The sequence below is a fragment of the Mastomys coucha genome, unplaced genomic scaffold, assembly GCF_008632895.1.
Source record: "Mastomys coucha isolate ucsf_1 unplaced genomic scaffold, UCSF_Mcou_1 pScaffold7, whole genome shotgun sequence".
Taxonomy (NCBI): domain Eukaryota; kingdom Metazoa; phylum Chordata; class Mammalia; order Rodentia; family Muridae; genus Mastomys; species Mastomys coucha.
The window spans coordinates 78,839,015-78,860,126 of NW_022196913.1; the positions used below are offsets into that span (position 1 = coordinate 78,839,015).

Consider the following 21,112-nt stretch of genomic DNA (forward strand, 5'->3'; position numbering starts at 1 on the left):
ATTGATGTCTTTACATCTTTGCTAGTCCTTGTGATAAACCACCTTTGTGAGTGTGTATATGCTGCATGTACTTGTGTGTGTTGATGTGTGCGTGCCTGTGGGCATTCATGTGGAGGACATGGTGTCCCCTGCTCTCCTTTTCTTCTTTGCTGAGCGGAGTCAGGCTCTCCCACTAAAGCATGTGGGACTGGGGAGAAGGCTCAGGGGATAAGAACACTTGTTTTGGAAGCACAAGGATCTAAGTTTAAGTTCCTGGCACCCACATAAAAAGCCAGGTATGGTTGTGCATGTCAGTCAATAGCAATGAAGGCCAGACAGGCAGGAACTGAGAGTTCTAAGAGCTTCTGACAGTACTTAAAAGGTTGTAGAATCACTTCCACATGGGGCCTGGCTGGTAGAGGTAGGGTGGGTGGCTAAGAGTGAGATTTCTCAGGGTAGAGCCACTCTTGTCTCCAGTCTAGCTGTTTCACATTCCTGTCCAGCTGCACACTCTCACTTCTACTGTCATAGCCAGAGCCACTGCCATCTGACCCAGAGCTCAAAGCACATTGTTCCTATCTGAAGCTGCTCTACTTTGTCACAGTAAGAAAAATAACGCCTATGTTTAAAGGTTCAAGCTCTCCATGTTAAGAGTTCTTAAGTCTCACCATGACAGGAACCTTCCTGAGATGCACATTTTTACCTGACTCCCAGAACTCACTAGGAGCCTATATCCTACAAATCAGTGCAGTTGGTGCTTTGTGCTCACTGTTGTGATGTTTCTAGCATCCTCAGGAAGCAGGTACTTGGCTCAATAACTGCAGAGAAACTGACAGACACTCAGAAAAGTTTAGAGTTCTTCACACCTGCCCAGGAGGGGCTGCAATGACTATTTATGAGGTTTTTGTTTGTTTTTAACACTGATTGACCAAAGTAATGGGCTTTGTTATGATAATTGTAGTAATCTAATTTAAATTTATTCCTGACTAGTTTACAAATAAATGAGACCCAGACTATGGTTAATTTATTTGGCTTTGACAATTACTGGGGGTGGGGGAGGTGACATAACCCCTAATCGACTTTTCTAACTGCTTGGCCTGGCTACATCCCTAGTACTGTACCCCAAATACTCGCTGTTTCTCCTGGCCCCAAGCATGGTGGCTTTCTCCTCCTCCTCCTGGTCTTTCCTCTCCACCTCCAACCAGGTAACACAAAACCCCACCTACCTCTAATCCCCCCAATAGTTTTAAATTAAGGAACAAGGTTTGCACAACAAAAGATCTTCTGGCACAGAATTAACATTACAATACATAGGGAGAGAGCAGATCTCAGCAACAATCCACACACACATAGTGACACACAGGCACTAGCTGTGAGGCCTGTCTGGTACCCGTCCTCTTCCTGCCTGCTAGCTACATCCCTAGACTTGTTCCCTTGGACTTTCATGCCCTCAAATTCCTTCCATCAGAGGAAAACAGCGATATGTGCCTGGAACTGACTTTCAATTAATGTGATCATTTCTAGTTCCATCTCCCTGTGAAGAGCATCATTTTGTTCTTTATAGATGGATAAAAATGCCACATGTTATTCATCTGCTCATGGACATCTAGGCTGATAGTGCAAGGATAAAAACAGATCTACAGGATATGGCTGGAGGAGATTGGTTCTAATGTTTTGTTTTAATTTGGCTCCCCAAAATACATGGGAATCTGCTGTGTCCAGTTGCTGAGGGTCCCTGTCCCCAACTGGTTTTTGTCTGACCAGTAAAGAGTCAGTGGCCAATGCCTATGCAGGATGAAAGAGGTAGGACTTTTAGATTTCCCTGACAAAGTATGAGGGGGAGAAGAGGAGAGGCCACCATGAGAGGGGCATAGGAAAGACCATGCCATGACAGTGAAGCAGAAAGATCAAACTTAAAGGCTCGCCGACATGTAAGAATCCAGGAAATCTCAGGGGCCATGCCCCTGACTGGGTCTAGGGTAGCAGAGATACAGATTTAACAAGTATTAATTCAAGAATACTGGAGGGGAGTGTGTGCTAGCTGTGGGGTAGTTTGGAAGTGCCCAGTCATTGAGCTAGTCAAGGCAAGACATATCAAAATTAAGCTGGTGTGTGTGTGTGTGTGTGTGTGTGTGTGTGTGTGTGTGTGTGTGTGTGTGTGTGTGTGTTTATTAGCGAATCCAGAGAGCTCTGGCGAGTGGCTAGAAGCACAATCACCCAGCAGGAGGGAACTCAAAGCTATCTAACTACTCACCACTATACAGGCTTACATCTTTTAGGCTATATGCTAGAAGAGTGTAACTGTACTATGTTGGGAGCTTGCTTTTAAATTGTATGAGTAACTTCCACACTGATGTCCCTGGTGACTGGATGAACTTATATCTTCACCAAGTGTCTAAGTGTTCCTTTCCCTAGCATCCCTGCCATAACTCCTCTCTGGAGCCCCTGATGGCAGCCATTCTGACTGGCGAGATGGAATCTCCTTGCACTTTTGATTTGCATTTCCCTGGTGGCTCAAGAGGTTAGACATTGTTCTTGCATTTATTGGCTACTTGTACTTTTTCAAATCATCTGTGGTTAATTTGTTGACTGGACTAACTCCCTCCAAAGGGTGTGTTTTTTTAAATTTTGGATATTGTTCCTCTGTCGCCCCAACAGCTGACGAGATCCCCATTCTTTCCTTGTGAATTTTCACTAAGCTCTTCCTCCTTGGCTGGGAGATGCTTATCAATTTCATGCAACCTTTGCCAATTCTAGTTGTTTCCTGAGCTACTGGAGTCCTTCTCAGAAAGTCCTTGCTTATAGGAGTATGGCCTGGAGTATTTCTTCTAAGCTTCCTCTAGTTGTTTCAAATCAGGTTTTGTATTAATGTCTTGGGTCCAGCTGGAGTTGACTTTTGTGCAGGGCTAAGCATCCAGTTTCAGTCATCATGGATGATGAGCTTTCCCAGCACCACGTACTATAGAGACTATTTTCCCCATGTATGCTTCTGTCAAGAAACACATGGCTGTTACCACATGTGTCTGATTTTGGGTTTTCTATTCTATTTTGAGGTCTCTGGGTCTGGGTTGTTGCCAGCACCATACTATTATTTTTAGATTTACCCTAAAGACTATTTTGCTGTGGCACTACTGTGCCTTAATATTACTTACACAGATCAAGCTCGAGACTGAAATTCTCCCAATGCCCTCCAACCTTCCTCTTACATCTCTTGGTGAATGACACTACCTTCTCCTACTTGTCCAAACAGAAACCCAAAAGTCAGTCATCTTTTATCATCTCCCCTTCTCCTCAGGTAGTATACACTAAGTTCTCTTGATTCTTCACACTCTTCATCTATCTTGTGTCCCTATTACATTTATGCATCTTTCCGCATTGATATAAGTTCCACATGGATAAAACACAGAATAGTACCTGTTCTCATTAGACAGGAGAAGGACATCTGCTAAGTCAGCCCATGGGTTGGCCTCCTGCTTCTAATCTTGCCACTCTCTGACCCCTGGCACTGTTCTCATCTTCTCCTTCTCTGGACTGCTACAAACATTTTTAAAGGCCTGTCTCATATTAATCTTTAAAAAATGTTTCAACTTCTTTATGCATGAGAACTCATAAGCCCCATGACTTGGATCATCTCCATCCATTAGCTTACCCGTTGTTTTTACTATACACATACATGTTCTAGATTCAGTTTCTGGAACTCTGATGTTTTCAGCACAGTGCTCCCTCTGCCTCTAACAGTCCACTGGACTACCATCAGTTCGTCTGTTAAGCCCTCTCACCCAGGTCAGGATGTATGTGTCTATGTTTAGGACAGAGAGGGTACATCAGATTAGTACTGACTTCTAGACTACTAAAGCCATCTCCAGGAGTAAATTCAACCAAAGTCTGAGTATCTTGGGCACTTTTCTGCTGGCCCTGCCATCACCTAGAACACCCAGTTTCCAGTGGTGAGATTTCTAAATGTGTACTGATTTAACTGTTCAAAATTGAACAGGTTTTGAAATAAGGCATAAAATACCCTCAGTGTAATGAAAGATTTGGTTTGATGTTACAGTTGTTAAGAAGGTAAACAAAGACAAGGAAAGGAATAGAAAAGCCTATGAAGGAAGGAAGACAGGCATTCCTCATGAATGAATGCATTCAGAAATTCACAAAGAGGAAAAAAATTCAGATTAACTGTCACCCTGATTAGATGCAGTAGAAACCATTGCTTAGCACTGGCCTTCTTCTGGGATATAAGCTACTTGATAAAGGACTTTTAAAGTTGCTGAGAGGCCTCCCACTTGAAGGAAAAGCTCTGTTTCTATTAGAGTTAATGATCTGCTGGGATGGAGCAAGGAAGAGGAGGAGAAACAAGGAAAAAGCGTGCTGCTACCACTTTCACTTTCCTGATTCCTGGGCTCTTATTTAGCTTACAGACTATAATTTAATAAACATGATTAATCCTCTTTCTCTCTCAGTGAACAGCTAGCTTCCCAGTTACCTCTAAAGATTATCTCACAACTTACTTACTCCTTAAGACTAAAACATTTATCATTTATGAGTCAGCAAGATGGCCCAGTGGACAGTGGGGCATGTGGCAGGTCTGACAACCTACATTCAGTCCCAGGATTCCTCAACTCCTGAGAGTCACCTTCTGATTGCCACTTGAGTGCTATGGCACTGAGTCTGTCTGCACTCCTGCATATGTGTATGAGCCCACACATACACACACAATAAAATCTTATAGAGATACCCATGTGGACTTAATTCTTTGTGTAACTTTTAAAAATGATTCAGGTAAATATACCTACCTGTTATGCATGTATGCTTCCATGAGTGAAAGAGAAAATATCTTATGGGTTTATACAAGTGTGTGTGTGTGTATGTGTGTGTTTGTCTGACTCTACCTCCCTTGAGTTTGGATTACAAATGTGCACTGCCACCCCTGACTTTTTGTTACACAGATTTTTGGGATCAAACTCAGGTCCAAAACAGACACTTAACCAACTGAGCTACCATCTCAGCCCCACAAATATCTTCACTGATTTCAATTTACTTAATTATCATGGAAGTATCTGAAATGGGTATTATCTCCAGTATATACAAACAAAGAAACTAAATGTTAAAGACAGTAATAACTTGTTCATGGTAACAAAACTAGAAATCATAATATCCAAGTTTAGGTCTATCTTATTACAAAAATCATGTACTTAATTCTCTCACAATACCTCCCAAGACATAGATATGTCTCATTGCAGCTAAAAGTTTCATCATTTGCCCACCACTTTCCTTTTACAACCATCTCAGAAACAACTGAAGCAGCCCCATCTAAGGAACAGGAGGGTCAAGGGCAGCAATTAAACTGACAACACTCATCTCCTCTTTACTGAATAGAATCAGGTATGAAAACAGGATGATGGAGACTCATCCTGGACTGCTGCTCTGTAAATGACATCTGGATTCAGTGAAGCGAGAAAGACCTACTTTGCTTACACTGACATGGAATCCAGGGGATGAAGGAATTTTCAAAAAAAAAAAAAAAGCAAGCTACCTGAAAGCCTGCCACACCCAGGGAAAAGTGTAGGCCTTGCTGGCCTAAGAGTTTGGCATTTGATTACTGATTTTGTTACCTTCTGCACTGGCTTTCTAGGAGCTATGTTAAATGTGAATGCTAAGTATCAGTCCGCCTTGTGTCTCAAAGTACAGCTCTACTTATCCATAATGCTATTAAGAAGATCCTAAAGAGTTCTCAATATCATCTAATATGACCAGGCCATAATCTGATTTTCCTGATTATCTCCTAGGCATCTTTTCAGCGGGTTCATACAAAGCCTTCTGCTGAAATCTGTTACATTTGGTAACTGTTTTAGTAGCTCTGAATTTGGACTGATCTGACCGCAGGTCTACAGACTAACTAACTTGTTACAAAAAGGAGACCGCCTACTCTATGTCCACATTCTGCGGCATCACTTCCTTTTTAGCTCATTTAATTTTGCCCACCTAGTTCAAGGATCAGCAAACATTTTCTGTAAAAAGAGATCTTCAAACAGTTTAGGCTTTGTCGTCAGTCTGCTGCAAACTCTGTCACCACAGCACAAAAGCAACAGAGTATATGCACACAAACCAGTGGCTGTGTTTCAATAAAAACTTTCCCTTTAAGGCATTTGCTTACCCTGATACATTGTTTCATAAAGAGAAACACATAAATGTTTAATTCTTTCCTCACAGGTGCTTATTTTCAGAGGATACAGTGTGCCAGCCATTTGTCTTCACTGGTATCAACTCATTTGTTTGTTACAGCAGTGTGTGTCCTATTTTAAGTGGACAGGAGGAACAATTTTTTAAACATCCAGTGCATTGCAATCAACTGTCTTCATTAATGGTTTGATGTTTAAGTGTTTTCACCTTCAGCTAACGCACCTATTATATCAACAGATGCCTTTTGGCATGAACTGCTAGTCTCAGGTAGTTTCCCTGTTTTATGATGCAGAATAAACCAGTTCTGTTAGGTTTTCTACACCACAGTGGAACTAATCATCTATCCCATGACCCCTAATCCTTTCTGTGACAAATGGCATTTAGTGACCATAATTACGGCTCTGGCTGTGCCCACTGCTATGGTGTTATTACTGTAATAGTTCACTGGGAGGGCAGTAAAAGACACATAATCTTAACATCTAGGAGCAAAGGCTTATTGTACTCAAATTCTTCTAGAAAATAAATCTTGGTTGCAAATGCATAAAAAATTCCCCCATAGCTTACTTATCAAGCTAAATATGATCCATTTTGAGTTTGGGGAAAAGATTAAATTATATATAAAGCATTTGAAGTAATAATTAGTAAAAGAGATTATTCAATACAAATTGAGCATTATTTTTATTAAGAACTTTAAAAGTATTCCAGAATGATGTAGTAATTATACTTTTATGACTCATAGAAATACAAAAAGCAAAGAAAAATTAACAAAAGCTTATCAATTACAGCATTAATTATGAATGTGAGCAAACTATAAATAACCTAATGATTAACATCAAGAAAGTTTATGGAGAAAAGATATGTCCAAGTTATGTCAAATAATATCCAAAACACATGAGCCAAAGATGAGCATTTGTTAGCAAAGTATGAATGGACATTTCACTGAGCCCTAACCAGTCTTGTTCTGTCTTTATTAATGACTCTGAACAACTGATAGGATAGTTTGATTTTTACTTATTTGCTAAATTGGTTGGTGGTGTTTTAAATGCTTCTGAAGTTAATCTTTCTAACTTTATTAACTATCCAATTACTGTTCCTATATGTTGTCATTTGTATATCTACTAAAGAAAAAAGAAAATTACCATTTGATGTAGACAGTATTTGTGTAAGTCATTTAATAGCCTTACAACAAGCCCTGAGGGGAGGTAGTATAAAAATCCAATAACCAAGCAACTTGCCACTTAGAAATTTCAACTAAGAACAAACTGGAATACATTCAGAAAACATTAATAATCTAGCATCCCTGGCTCATCTATCAGTAGACACACAACCAGATAAGTTTGAGTAATAAATTAAAAACGATAAATGCAAGAAGAATTAAATCAGCTTGTTTACAAAGAGGTGCTGAGTTGAGGGAGGTCTCCAGGCAGCACAGCGAAAGCAGCAACATAGTGTCTTAGAGTACAGGTCCTACTGCTGCACCAGCTGCAGGAGGAGATTTGGCCAGACCAGCTGTTACTGCAGCTTTCAGGGTTCACAGCTGGTGAGGCTGATGAGGACTTCTCTTCTCCAGTGGTGTACAAAGAACATTCCAGCATAGGATGACGTTTCCAGGTTGGTACCAGCTTGATTTCTCCATGTTCGACAACCCAACTACATGGTATCTTCAGCATTAGGGTCTTATCACTGAATTCTAGAAGATCACCAAAAGCAATAATGGCCTGTAACGTTTCGGGGAGTGTTTATGGGACCCAGTGACCAACAACTTGAAAAGAAATAGCTCATAGCCTGTGGTATATGGCTGAGGGAGACAGTTTCTCTTATAGCTTAACCCCATTTAAATCCCTCTTATAAATGCGTATACATACACTTTAAGAAGCTTCATTTGCTTTTTCAAGTTATTAAGTAAAAAAAAAATGTGAAAATAGCGAAGGGTGGCACAGACAGTGCAGGTAAAGTGTCTAGGTTCAAACTCTAACCTCCTACTTGTGATTATTGCCAAAATCACCTTAAAAAGGATAAACAACTACAGAGTTCATTCTTCTTAATTTGAAAACTTACTAGAAAGGTGAGCCATGACATGACAGGGCACTGGCATAGGTGAGCCAAACTGTTATTTGACAGACTCTAGGGTCAGCAGGGAGATGACTCTGTGCCTGTGGGAACACCGAGTGCAGGTGTGCCATTGCCTGGCTGTGCCATGCCCCGAGTGGAGACAGATAGCGTGCTGGGCAGCAGGATGCATTCATCAGGTTCTCTGCGCTCTGACTGCGGATGCAATGTGACCAGCTGCTTCTGCTCTCTGCCTTGGCTTCCCCAGCCAGATGGAAGTATTGTGCCCCTTGCACTTGGGACCAAATAAACATTTCTCTCTCAAGTTACATTCCTCAGAGAATCTTCTCACAGCAATAGGAAAAGAAATTAAGATAGGGATAAACAGATAAATGCAACACGATTAAGAACAGCTGCTCTGTGACAGAGGTGTCAAGAAAATTAAATGTGGAAAAAGTCTTTTCAACAAATAATCTTAAACAGAAAGTCACATGCGCAGAGAATGAGTTGACCTACCTCACATTAGATTAAAAGATATGCCAAAATGGACCAGAGACTTTAAAATAATGGCCAAATGACACAATTCCACAAAAAAAAAAAAAAACAAAAAAACAAAAAAACAAAAAAACAAAACAAAAAAAACCACACAGAAAGCCCAAGAGTGAATCTTGACCTTAGACTAGAGAATGAATTTTTAACTATAACAGGAGTCTACAAAATAAAAGGAAACACAGAAATCATAATTTTTTAAAACTGGAAATACTTGTATGCTGAAGCAGACTTTAGGAAAGTGAATGATAACCTACAGACCAGGAGAAATGCTTGCAAACCATGCACCAAAGGTTCTGAGTCTCACATACCATAACAAAAAGGCAAGTAAGGCAACTCACTAGAAGTGGTCACAGGATTTGAAGGACATTTCTCCACAGGACATACACACAGGCATCAAATACAAGGAAAAACAAGAACAAAACCAAAAACCACAACATCACTGATTTAACTGAAACAACACCCACTTCATCCCCATCAGGGGAGCTCCAATTAGAAAAGACAGGCAGCAGAGCATCAGTAAGGAGTAGGGTCTTCAGTGCTAGAGGGAGCCCAGCACAGCACTGCCGTCTGGAGAGCAGCTTGGAGTTCTTTACAAAGACAAACAGAGTTCTGATATGAATCATAAATTTCACTCCTCTCTAAATATACAGGAAAATACAAAAAGTGACAACCACTGAAATGCCACACAACAGGAATAAACGAAATGTGACAGAGCCATAGAACAGGGCATGTTCCGGACAAAACTGGAATAAAGTACTGAGTCATGCTACAGCATGGATAAATCATGAAAACAACATTTGCTAGGTAAAGACAAGGAACAAATGATCGCATATCGTATGATTATATCTAGTGAAACACCCAGAACAGATAAATCTCTGGTGACAGAGTTGATTCAGGGTTGCCAGGCTGGAAAGAGTGCTGAACAGGCAATGATTGCTGACAGGTTTTTCCTGGAGGTGAGCAAATATTCTCAACTTGGGCAAGAGTGATGGTTGCCAGTTTGTGAATACACTAAAAGCAATGGAATTGTACTCTCTAAAGGTTGAAATGTAAAAATGTTGATGTCCACAGTACATATCTGGAAATGAATAACAAAGAGGCAGGCACAATGGCTTGCACCTCTAATGCTATCACACTGGAGGCTGAGGCAGGCAGACTGCCATGAGTCCAAAGACAGCCTGTTGAATTCCTGAACAGGCTGAGCTAGAGAGTGACTCAAACCCTGTCTCAAACAACCAGCAAACATAACCTGTAACATACAATGACTGACTGGATTATTCTAAGAATGAAACACTAGTAAAATATTTAAGAACTGTTTGCCAGGTATGGTGCATGCATGTAACCCTAGCATCTCAGAAGCAGAGATAGGTGGGTCAGAAGCTCAAGGGCAGTGAGACCCTGTTTCAAGTTTATACGGTTAGAAAGAAATGTAACACAGTCTTTATTAACAAAATTAAAATGTGAAAGAAATTCCAGAAACATAAATAGAAGTATCCCTAAAACTAGTAAGTGAGCTTACTTACTCACCATGGCCACTTTATATATGAAAAAAATTACACTTAGAAGTCAAATTTAGAAATATTATTTTCATTTCTTAATTGTTATTTCTGTGCATATCTGTATGTATGTGGGGTGGGGGAGTAGGGAAGGTAAGCACATGTGTGCGTGCTGATGCATACCTGTATGCAAGTGCAGAGATCAGAGATATCAGGTGTCCTGACCTATCAGTGTCTCACTCCCTTGAGACAGTCCTTCATTGAACCTAGAGTCGGGCTGGTGGCCAGCACCCCCAAGCAATCCTCCTGCCTGCTTCCCAAGAGTGCTGTGGCTGTGGCTCATGCACAGTCACTCCTAACTGTTGACATGAGTGCTGGAGATTTGAACTCAGGTCCTCAGGCTTGAGTTGGAAGTTTCACACTTCCTGAGCCATCTTCCAGACTAACATTATCATTTTCAATAGGTCTCAAATGAAATAGTAAAAACATCTATCAAAACAAAAATCTAGTACCAATAAAAGAAATTAATGACTTTAAAAAATGGAAAGATTCCATATTTGTGGAGTAGAGACTAAGAGAGTGAAGATGTCAACTTTTTTTTCCAGAGTGATTTAGAAGTTTAAAACTATATGATAAAAAAAAGCAAAACAAAACAACAAAAAACAAAAACAAAAACAAAAACTCATCAGGATATTTGACAAAAATGAGCTAACTTGACAACATACTGTGGAAAGGAATGGATATCAAAAAATCAGGAAATTTTGATGGAGAAAAAAAGTAAAGGATTACACTATCCCACTTCCGACTAATCACGAAGCTACAGCAATCAGGTTGGTCTGAAAGGTGACGTGCTTCACAGCAGGCATGAGAGCGAACAGAGAATCTAGAACCGACCCAGTGATGTGCTCACTTAACCCCGGACGGAAGAGCAACTCATATGGGACGGGGGATAGTTCCAGCAAATGGTGTTGAAACTATTAGTGAAAACTGAACTTCTTTACAAACTTTATTCTTATAAAATGATAAATCAAAATGGATCTTAGGTCACAATGTACAACAATTAGGTTTTAGGAAAAGAGAAACCCCTTCCTGATCTGTAGTTGGGTAAAAAACATCATAAACTAAGCTGTAAAATACTGACAGGCTCAACTCCATCAGAGGGAAAGGGTCTGCTAGAGGCACTGTAGATGCAAGAGGGACATACAGGTAAGATCCCTAAAGCTTCAACAGTAAATGGAAAACAACTGAAAATGAATAATGAACTTTACTACTTCATCCAAGATGGGGAAAAAAAAAAAGCATGTGAAAAGATGTTCAAGACTATTAGCTACTTAAAAATGTAAAATAAAATCAGGAGCTACAGCTTTAGATGAAAACAGTTATGGAGACTACCAAAACTTGACGAAGCTATGCAACTGTCACACATACTGGTCAGCACACAAAGTGTTAAACACTGGAAGACAGCCTGGTGCTTCCTCCTATATTTTGAATATATGTATGAAACTTAAGACACAGGAATAAATAGGAATAAATATTAAATATTTATTTAATAATATCAAATATTCCGTCTAGAGAAATTAAAGCTCACATACACACAAAACCTATCCATGGATGTTTACTATTACAAGAAACTAAGTTGAGGTTCATCCACACAATGGCATACTGCTTACCAATAAAAAGGAACAAAACATTGACAAAGGTGATGATGGGAGACTCTCAGCTATGCTAACTAAAGGAACTTGACAGTCTCCAATGTGCACAGCTGGTAATTCCACATCAGTGGTCATCAAGGTCAGCACTGTAGGCAGCAGGCGCAGCCATCACGGAATGGCAGGAGGAAATCCAAAGGAATGCCACATGCTCTGTGTCCAGAACTGATACCAAGTGTCCGAATCTGTACTTAGGTTAACATTCACAAAACTTTACAGCAGAGAAAACAAGGCCAATTTACCCCATAATTTTAAAGATAAGATTAAAAGGTAGTCATCTAAAAAGTTAGAACACATTGAAATCAGTATACCATAAAACCAAGCAAGGGCTGGATAGAACTACAGTCCAGACACATATGTGTGGTGAGATTGTTCAGGAAAACGGTGGCAAAGCAGAGACAGATGGCAATTAAGAATGACAGGAATGACAACCACAAATGTAGAAATGATTTAAGAGAAGATCATTTTTAGTTTAAAGTAAAATAAAATATAGATGAAATACTATATTCTCGGAAACTATAAATCAGCAACTGTAACATAGGAATGAATTGGGAAAAGACAAACAAAAAAGCCAAGGAGTTATCCCTCCAAAGGCGTCATGTGCACACACTCTTAAGAACGCTAATAAACCTTTAAAACTGTCATGTCTGTCTGTCAGAACTAACTGCCGCCTGAGAGCAGAGATTTCTTTTGTGTGTTTGGTTTTTGACAGGTGTCAGACTGGCCCTGAACTCTTGGATCTTCCTGCCTCCATGCCTGATGTGTTAGGATTACAGGTCTGTGCCGCCACCACAGTTGGCTAAATTAGAGATTAAAAATAAAATAATGAAGCAAAACCAGGGGCACATCCTGTGTTCTAATTCCAAATCTCTCTTCCATATTCACACATAAGCACACCAGGCCAACTACAGTTCACAATTTATTACGTATTTCCCAATAAATCAAGAGAATTTAAAGTTTCCTAGCACATACAAAGAAAGAGAGAGACAAAATGGTAGTCTAATTTGATTATTACACAGAATACATACATATATACATATATGTATGTATATATATTATGATGCTACACCCCATAAATATGTAAAATATGTCAATAATATGGTAGGAAAGTAATGTGGGGTTAAGTTAACTTAATTAGGCCACTGTTTTTCATGTGGTCCACAACTATTTTAGCTAGTACTCAGACAGAGTCTGATAGTAGCACTAAGAGAACTGGCTGATTTGTGCTTCGGACTGTTATTTGGTAGTATATAAACAGGCACACTGTGCCTTATGGTGATTTAAGGGACTCTCAACCCCTGCTTGAGCTCAATTCACGTATCCTGTTCTGGCACCTCTTGCCCACCCCCCGGCTCCCGCCTTTTAGATGGGAGCTTCAGTTGTCCTCAGGCCATTCCATTTCTTCTAAAGCCTAGTCCAAGCTGAAGTCTATTCCTTCTTCCAGGCTCATCTCTATTTTCTTGTTCAGTGAAATAACGTTTAATTACAGCAGGGACAGCAACATTTCTTTAGCCCTTCTTATAAAGACAAAACCATTCATTTCTGCTCTTACCACAGGACCTAGACTGCTCACACACACACCTCGCTTTCCCAATCTTAAAAGGCAAAACAACCACAGCTCAAACACTGAAAACTTGTGCTCTGCTCCATCCACTAAAATCAACAACAGAAAAAATGGATGAGCAGATATGAAAATCAGGCAGGGGTGGGGGCAGGTCAGGTTACAAGAGTAAGGAGGGATGTTGGGAGAAAGAAAGCAAAGCCTTGGTGGCTACAGACTGATCTTACGAATGCAAAGTCTAACAGATAGCAGTGGATGTATTTCAGCATAAAATGCTGTCCTTACCAACCTGCTATGGCACTCTACGAATGTGAAAATACTTCAACATTAGGAATACCATGAATGTAATCTGCTTCGGTTACGGACAAATGAATTCATTTATTCAACAAGTACTGTCTGCTATCACATCAAGCGTGGTTTACACACAACCAGAACTCTACAATAATGTGCACAAATGTAAAAGTAATTCCAGTCTTCTCACTGGATTTGTTGTAGAAAATATGTCATTTAACATGTCTTAATTATCAATGTAGGTATGGTAATAAGAGGCAACATGTTTCTTATTACCATTTTAAATAGATTAATATTAACACTTTACTTTCTATTACAGGCTTACGGAAATATGCAGCCCCAATTTAAAAATATTCTTTGGATTCCCAAACTGACAATTCCTGACTTTGAAGCTGAGAACCGCTGCTGTCCTGTGCTCCACACTCTAACCGACGTTACTCACCTTCTCACTGGTGATGTAAGCATGGGATGTGTGCAGGCTGGGACAAAAACAAGTAAGGATGCTATCCACCCTTGTATATGCCTTTTGGCACACACTACGTGCTTGTGTTGAGTTTATACATAAAAGTAAAGCTACTGGGCTACAGAGAACATTTTATTCGATTTTAATAGACACTGACTTTTTCAAAGTCTAGTGAGCAGTTCAACCATGGTTAGTTGAACTGAAATCGACCCTCAATATAAAATTTACACTGTCTTGGAAGATTTTTTTCATGAAAACATAATCCAGAGTATCTCATTTCAGGCATACTAGATTAAATATACTAACATTAATTTTGTTGTCTTTTTTCTAGCATGGTCACTGGAGAGTGTGTGTGTGTTTGTGTGTGTGTGTGTGTGCATGTGTAAGTGTGTGTTTGTGTGTACATTTTAAAGTTTTATATTAGGCTTTTATTTTTGAGAAACACTCTCTAGAAGTAACAGCCCTTAAATGAAAGCTGAACGACAAGCAAGTAGTAGCCTAGTGTAGACAGTGGATGAGAAAAGAAGATAAACCAGGCAGAAGACACAGCGTGTGCACCGGCCAGGAAACATGGGAAGTGACAGGATGCAGGAACATGGCACAAGGGCGGGGGTGAGAGATGCTGCTAGGGTTTTCTGTGCTTTATTTATTTACACGTGTAGACATGGACATGTGCATATGTGCATGTGTGTACCACCCCGGCATATGTGTAGAAGTCAGAGGACAACTTGTGGGCATTGATTCTATTCTTCTATCATGTGAGTCTTCGAGACCAAACTCAGGTGTTTAGTTTTGGTGGTAAGGCCTTTACCAGCTAAACCACCTCACAGGCTCTACTGGTAGATTTTATGCATGAAAGTTACATAAAACAAACAAACAAACAAACAAAACCCTGCATTTATTTCAGAAAAGTCACCCTGACTTGTATGTATGGCATGACTGAATCACTTCTGGACTAGTTAGCAGCTGTTACAACAATGTAAAAATAATATTAATATTAATAATAAAGCAACAGACCTCTACACATAGAAAGCATAGAGCGAAAAGAACCAGAGCAGAATTACTAGTCCTGGTTTGCCTTCCCTGGGGAGGCCGCTTTATGCTGACCTTACAATTAATCATGGCATTTTTTATAAAGCAGTTTTGTACTCTATTAGTAAGAAACGTTTTTGTGTCATGAAAACAAGCAACAAAAATCTTGACTATCTTAGTCATACTTTAGAATGCATTAGGTATATGCATTCATTTTGCATTTTCTCTTCCTCCTATCAGAAAGGGTTAAGTCCCAACTGATGAACATCTATGTGCTCACTTAATCCTAAGACTGAAAGGTGGATACCATTTTTATTACCTAAAAACTGAAGTGTTTAAGTGAATTAAAGGAGGTATCAAGTCAGACTCCTTCACTAGTGAGAGCATCAGTTAAAACAACTTTACTACATCATACTGATTCTCTAGGCAGGACACTGAGTTATAAAACATTTAGGAAGAAAACAGAGAATTATCCTGTCAGATTCATCTATGTCGATGTTCTGGAGACTGCCAAAACTATATCATCTATTAACAAGTTATATAAGATCCAGTAAAAAGGTCCTTTCCTCTTCCAAATTTCTTCTGAAATTCACCAGTCTACTAATACATTGACTTTTCCAATGACAGAAAGCCTTTTTATTGATCACTTACTTCAAAGCATTGAATTTGGGCAAAAGGGTCCTTGACATCTCACTTCCATACTAACCCTTGGATTCTTGCTTGTTCAACTCCCAAGACTGCATAAAGTTATGCTCTATACTTAGTGGGGGAAAAGATGTGCCTGAGAGCAGGGCTCTCCCTGAGAGCCTTAGGCTTCTCCTGCAATCCATCCCCTTCGATGTTCTTGTCATCTGTTGACCAAGCTTTTCATCACAGTGTCCTGCCTGGTTCGTAGCATGGACGGCATCTTTCTCACACTGAATGTCCTTACTATTGTCTTTTCTAGATGGAGTAATAGAAATTTCCCAAGGGTCCAAACTGTTAGGCTGAATGGAAGGAACAGAAAATACCCTCTGTATCCTTTTCCTCTTCAGTCTTACCTCATGATTCAGGTTACATGACTTCAAGAAAATACATAGTGACAATCAGATGTGATTACATCATCCCACCCCGAACTTCTGTGCCCAAGTACAAACATATTGATGCTCCCTCTCCTCTCCTTCCTCTCCCAGGAAGAAAAAGGAAACCCCTTGTGTATCAACAGGACAATATCCATCCATCTCCCCTACCACCAGCTTGTTCCAGCCACTTGTGCCTCTCACCAGCCTGAAGTTTCCTGACTACCCTGACTACTTCAAAGGTCCCACACTGTATAGCAAAAGCGACTGAGTCAAAATAAAAACTCTATTATGCCATTTAAACCTCTCCAATAGTTAACTTTTAAGATAAAACTCAAGTTTACCACGGTCTTCATACCTGTCAGTCCTTGTACTCACTGTGGTACGCCTCCACTAATGCTCTACAGCAAGTGTGTCCACATAGCTGCTAATGGCCAGCTTGTCCTGTTCCTGGGCCTTTCAATAGCTTGCTCCCACATACAAAGCTCTCTGACTATAACTCTCATGGTTACTCATTTGGGTCTTATAAATGTGCCCTGTGAAAGACATCCATCCCTAATTACTTCATTATTTATTATCTTCATGCTTGTTAGTTTCTGCCAGAGAGCTTGCATCAATTTGTTGACTAGCGTTTAAGAACCATGAGGGCAGAGAACTGCCTATGAGGCAGAACCTAACAGTACCAGGGATAAGTATCCAAACAGATGCAGGAATGAGGGAAGAGGACTAGGCGATCACTCCACTGACTTTCTAGTGATATGATCTCAAGGCAATTCTCAGAACTTCAGTTTTCTCTCTTATTAAAAAACAATGTTGTATACAATTGCTAGATGAGAATGACTGAGCCTGTCAATGAATAATGTCCAAGAACAGCACCCATAACAGTAAATGTTGAATGCTTAATATAGTAAATGTCATTTCTTTCTCTTTCCTTTAATAATTACATGATGAGACTTCACTAAGCTAGTTCATTATTGAAATTATATATGTGTGTGTGTGTGCACATGCATGCATGTATGTATGTATGTATGTATGTATGTATGTAGGCATGCATGCATGGAATGATAGTAAGTAGTATATATCTATCACCTTATCTCAAAAAAAAGGAAGGAGAAGTAGGACTGCAGTGAGAAGAGAATCTAGACAGAACCTTAGCAGCTAGAGAGGTCAAAGCAACCTTCATGTGCTTATAAAGACTTGCAGCAAGAACAGATTAATGCTCATTTTGCAATTTCAAAGTCCAAGCATTTTCTATTTGCTTAAATGTACAGAAACTTCATCTGTATCTACCTCCTGTTTAACATTCATTCTTTAGTGACTATTACTAATGCTATTTTTTAAGAAAAACCACCAATTATGTAAAACAAAATACCTGAGATCAGAAAGAGAAATTCCCTTTACTTTTCCATAAGTTTTAAACTTTCTATTCTCCAGAAAGATGCGTTGGCCCAGGCCTGGCACGTAAATGTGTACTCCTGGGACTGAGGAGTCTGGAGCAGGACTGCTGTGAGTTGGAGGCCAGCTTGGGCCACAACCCCCGGCTTTAACATCTACATTTCAACAGTTCCTTCTACCTGCTGCTCACTTCTCTCTTCGCTTTTCTTCAGCCGAGATCAGACTTTCAAGGAAGTGTCTAAATCATTTACAACACATCACTCAAACCTCTTGCAAGCACCGGGAATGTAGACAGCTACCCTTCAAAAAGTTCTCACTGCACCCAAGCCCCTGGAATTGGGAGGAATCTGCTGCCTGTCTTTGGTCTCCCTAGGATATAGATATAATTTAGATTCTAAACTCAAAGAAGGGTTTATATTAAGCAATTAATTCAGTTTTATTCAACATATTTTATGTAATCAAGCTTGACTTTCTCAGAAGTAATTGGTATCAGCTAAAATTTTTTTCCCTTCTGTTCCAGTTATTTCTACCACTTTTCTAAAATTGGAACTTCCAGTCTATCCTTACACTGGAAAAATTTTTTAGTACTGCTGAATGTTCCATATAATTCATGGGAAAAGACTCATCCACTAGATACAAAGTAAAGAGTAAGGAGAATATTATACCCTGCCACAACATCCAGAGCAGCAGGTGCAGAACAAAGACTCTTGCCACAATCAGATGACAGTTCAAATAAGAATGTTATCACAGGTCAGAGAGCATACATCAGGATGAGTTTTTACTGACACTGAATGAAGTAACCTGAAACTCTCCAAGGCAATTATAAGATCATAAACACGCAAAACAAATGTTCTAAATCATACTCTAAGGCTTCCTCTAGGGCAGTGTTCCACAAATGAAACAGTTGCCCAAAAGCTAGAGTTAAGATGAGCAAATGAGGAAAAGGAAGGCAGGGAATGAATAACCGGCAGCATGTCTGAGTGTATCCCAAACGTAAGGACACCGCCTCATGAACTTTGTTTCTTTCTCCAGACACATCTAGAACGCAAGGTAGGTAACAGCCAGCTAAGCTCTGGGGTGCCGCCACTGTGGTTCTTACTCTTTCAACCTTTACTCTCTCCTGTTCTCCTGAATATTCAAAGCTATTCAGACAGAAGAAGGACCAAAAGGTAATATTGGCCCTAGGACAACCTCAGAAAGCATTAACTGTAGGCTGATGTATAATCTAAATTCATTGTATACTTTTACACAATTTAAAGTTCAAGCAAGACTTTGGTATCTGGAAAGGTAACCTGCAGCTATAATAGTCACGTATCACAGCTAGCCACCAAATAACACATGATGTAAAGAATGTAAACACCAAGTAAGGATTTTTAAATCTATATGAAATGTTTCAAAGGTTCATATTTTGGTTACTAGCCAAGAGTAACTACTAAAAAACAAAACAAAACAAAACAAACAAACAAAAACAAAAACAAAAAAAACCCAACCTACCAAGCAAACAAATAAACAAAACAGTTTGGAATTCCCTAACTCCTGGCTCAGAACCTTTCCTTATCAGGTATAAGTCAAGTCATCAGAATATTCACTTGTTTTAACAGAACTTCCTAACTTTATTTACTGATTCAGTTACATTAATTTGTGCATGTGTAGGACAGGGTATGTCTGTGGGGTCAGAGGACAGTTTTGTGAAGTTTATTATCTCTTCCACCTTACGTGGGTTCCAGAGATTGAACTCAAGTCACCAGCCTCTATAGAAAATGCCTTTAACTACTGAGCTATCTCAATAGTCCTTTATTTTTGAAGCCATCCTTGTGTGTCTGTGTGACAACATGTGTATGTGTATATGGAGGTCAGAGGGCAACCATATATGTTCGTCCTCAGATGCTGTCCATCTTTCCCAGACAAGGGTCTCCTGTGGGTCTGGAGCTTGCCAAGGTTATACTAACTGATGAGCCCCAGGGAATCTGGCTATCTCTGCCTTCCAGAGAGCATGCTACACTGCCCAGCCTTTTACATGAACTAGGGATGGAATTCAGGTCTTCAAGAATTTTACTGAGGCATGTATGTATGTCCTATGTCCATTCAAATGGTTCTGTCAGAGTATATCCACTAACATCACAACTATAACATAGACCACGCAAACTCTACTATTCCTACATGAGTACATAGTTTAACTATTGCTACAGTTGTTTGTTTTTCTTTTCCTATTAATATAAACCCAAATCTGGGTGAGGAAACAAACACAGGAGTGTGCACGCACTTGAGCGCGCGCGCGCACACACACACACACACACACACACTCGAGTGCACACTCACACACAGCTGTACAGAGAATGCCCCTGGCTTCAGGATGAAGAGTTTCTTTTAGCTTTGTCAATACAGTTCAATGTTTTGCCCATCTCACTGCCTCTTATTTCCTTATCATTTGAAACTCAAGTGATGGAGACATCAACCTTTGGGATAATTACCTGACAGCCTTAGAAACATGATCCCACAATGGTGGAAAAAGGAGTTTTGGCCTTTGCCTTCAATTCCTCACTGAACACAAACGCCCAAGAGATAAACCTTTGTAAAGTACCTACGAGAAGTCCACTTTATGTATCAGTATAAAAGAATACACCAGAACCAATACTGCTTTATAGCCTCTTTACCTCCGAAGGCAAAGGACCTTTACTTCAAACACCAATGGCATGAGTTGTCCTGAAGACTCAACTTATTTATTTAGTCTGATCAAACATCACAAAAACTCAATTCTGATTACAGTGCAGAGCATATACAACTGGACATTCCTAATCACCCTAGATTAAAGATTCCTCTCACTTTCCTTTCTCCTGGGCCATGATACCAAACCTAGAGCAGAACTATACTCACCTCCAGGCTAGGAAAAAACCCAACATAATAGCTTATTGATCTCTGGTGTAGAACCAAACCCACAAGTCATCAGGCAAGCAGGGATGGAACTAACGGTGAAGAGTCATGCACTGGGGTTTCAGGTCCCACACAAACACATCATTGACAGCTACTACATCAAATGTGGATGAACCCATCCTCCTGCTCACAACAAAATAACACACTGGGTGAGTAAGGGAGCATCCTGAATTATACTGAAAAGATCACCATTTCTTGGCTATCAGGAAATGCCAATTTAAACCCATTATATTTTTTATATAATGTGAATTCTCAAGCTTTGAAAGTTACCATCACATTTAATTCCACAGATAGATGCTTTCAAAAGAGATGCTACCATATGCTGGGGAATTATATGCTGACAGAAACCACTGCCATTATACTACTGAATTGGTATTTGTAGCAAATGACGTAGACTTTTTATAAGTAAAAATTAC

At 39.8% G+C, this 21,112-nt stretch overlaps 1 protein-coding gene across 3 annotated transcripts in view; it reads right to left on the reverse strand.

Annotated features, from left to right (window-relative positions):
- The window catches only part of Lrp12 (LDL receptor related protein 12), a 72,390-nt gene that overhangs the window by 49,911 nt on the left and 1,367 nt on the right, over positions 1 to 21,112 (reverse strand). The window lies entirely within an intron of this gene.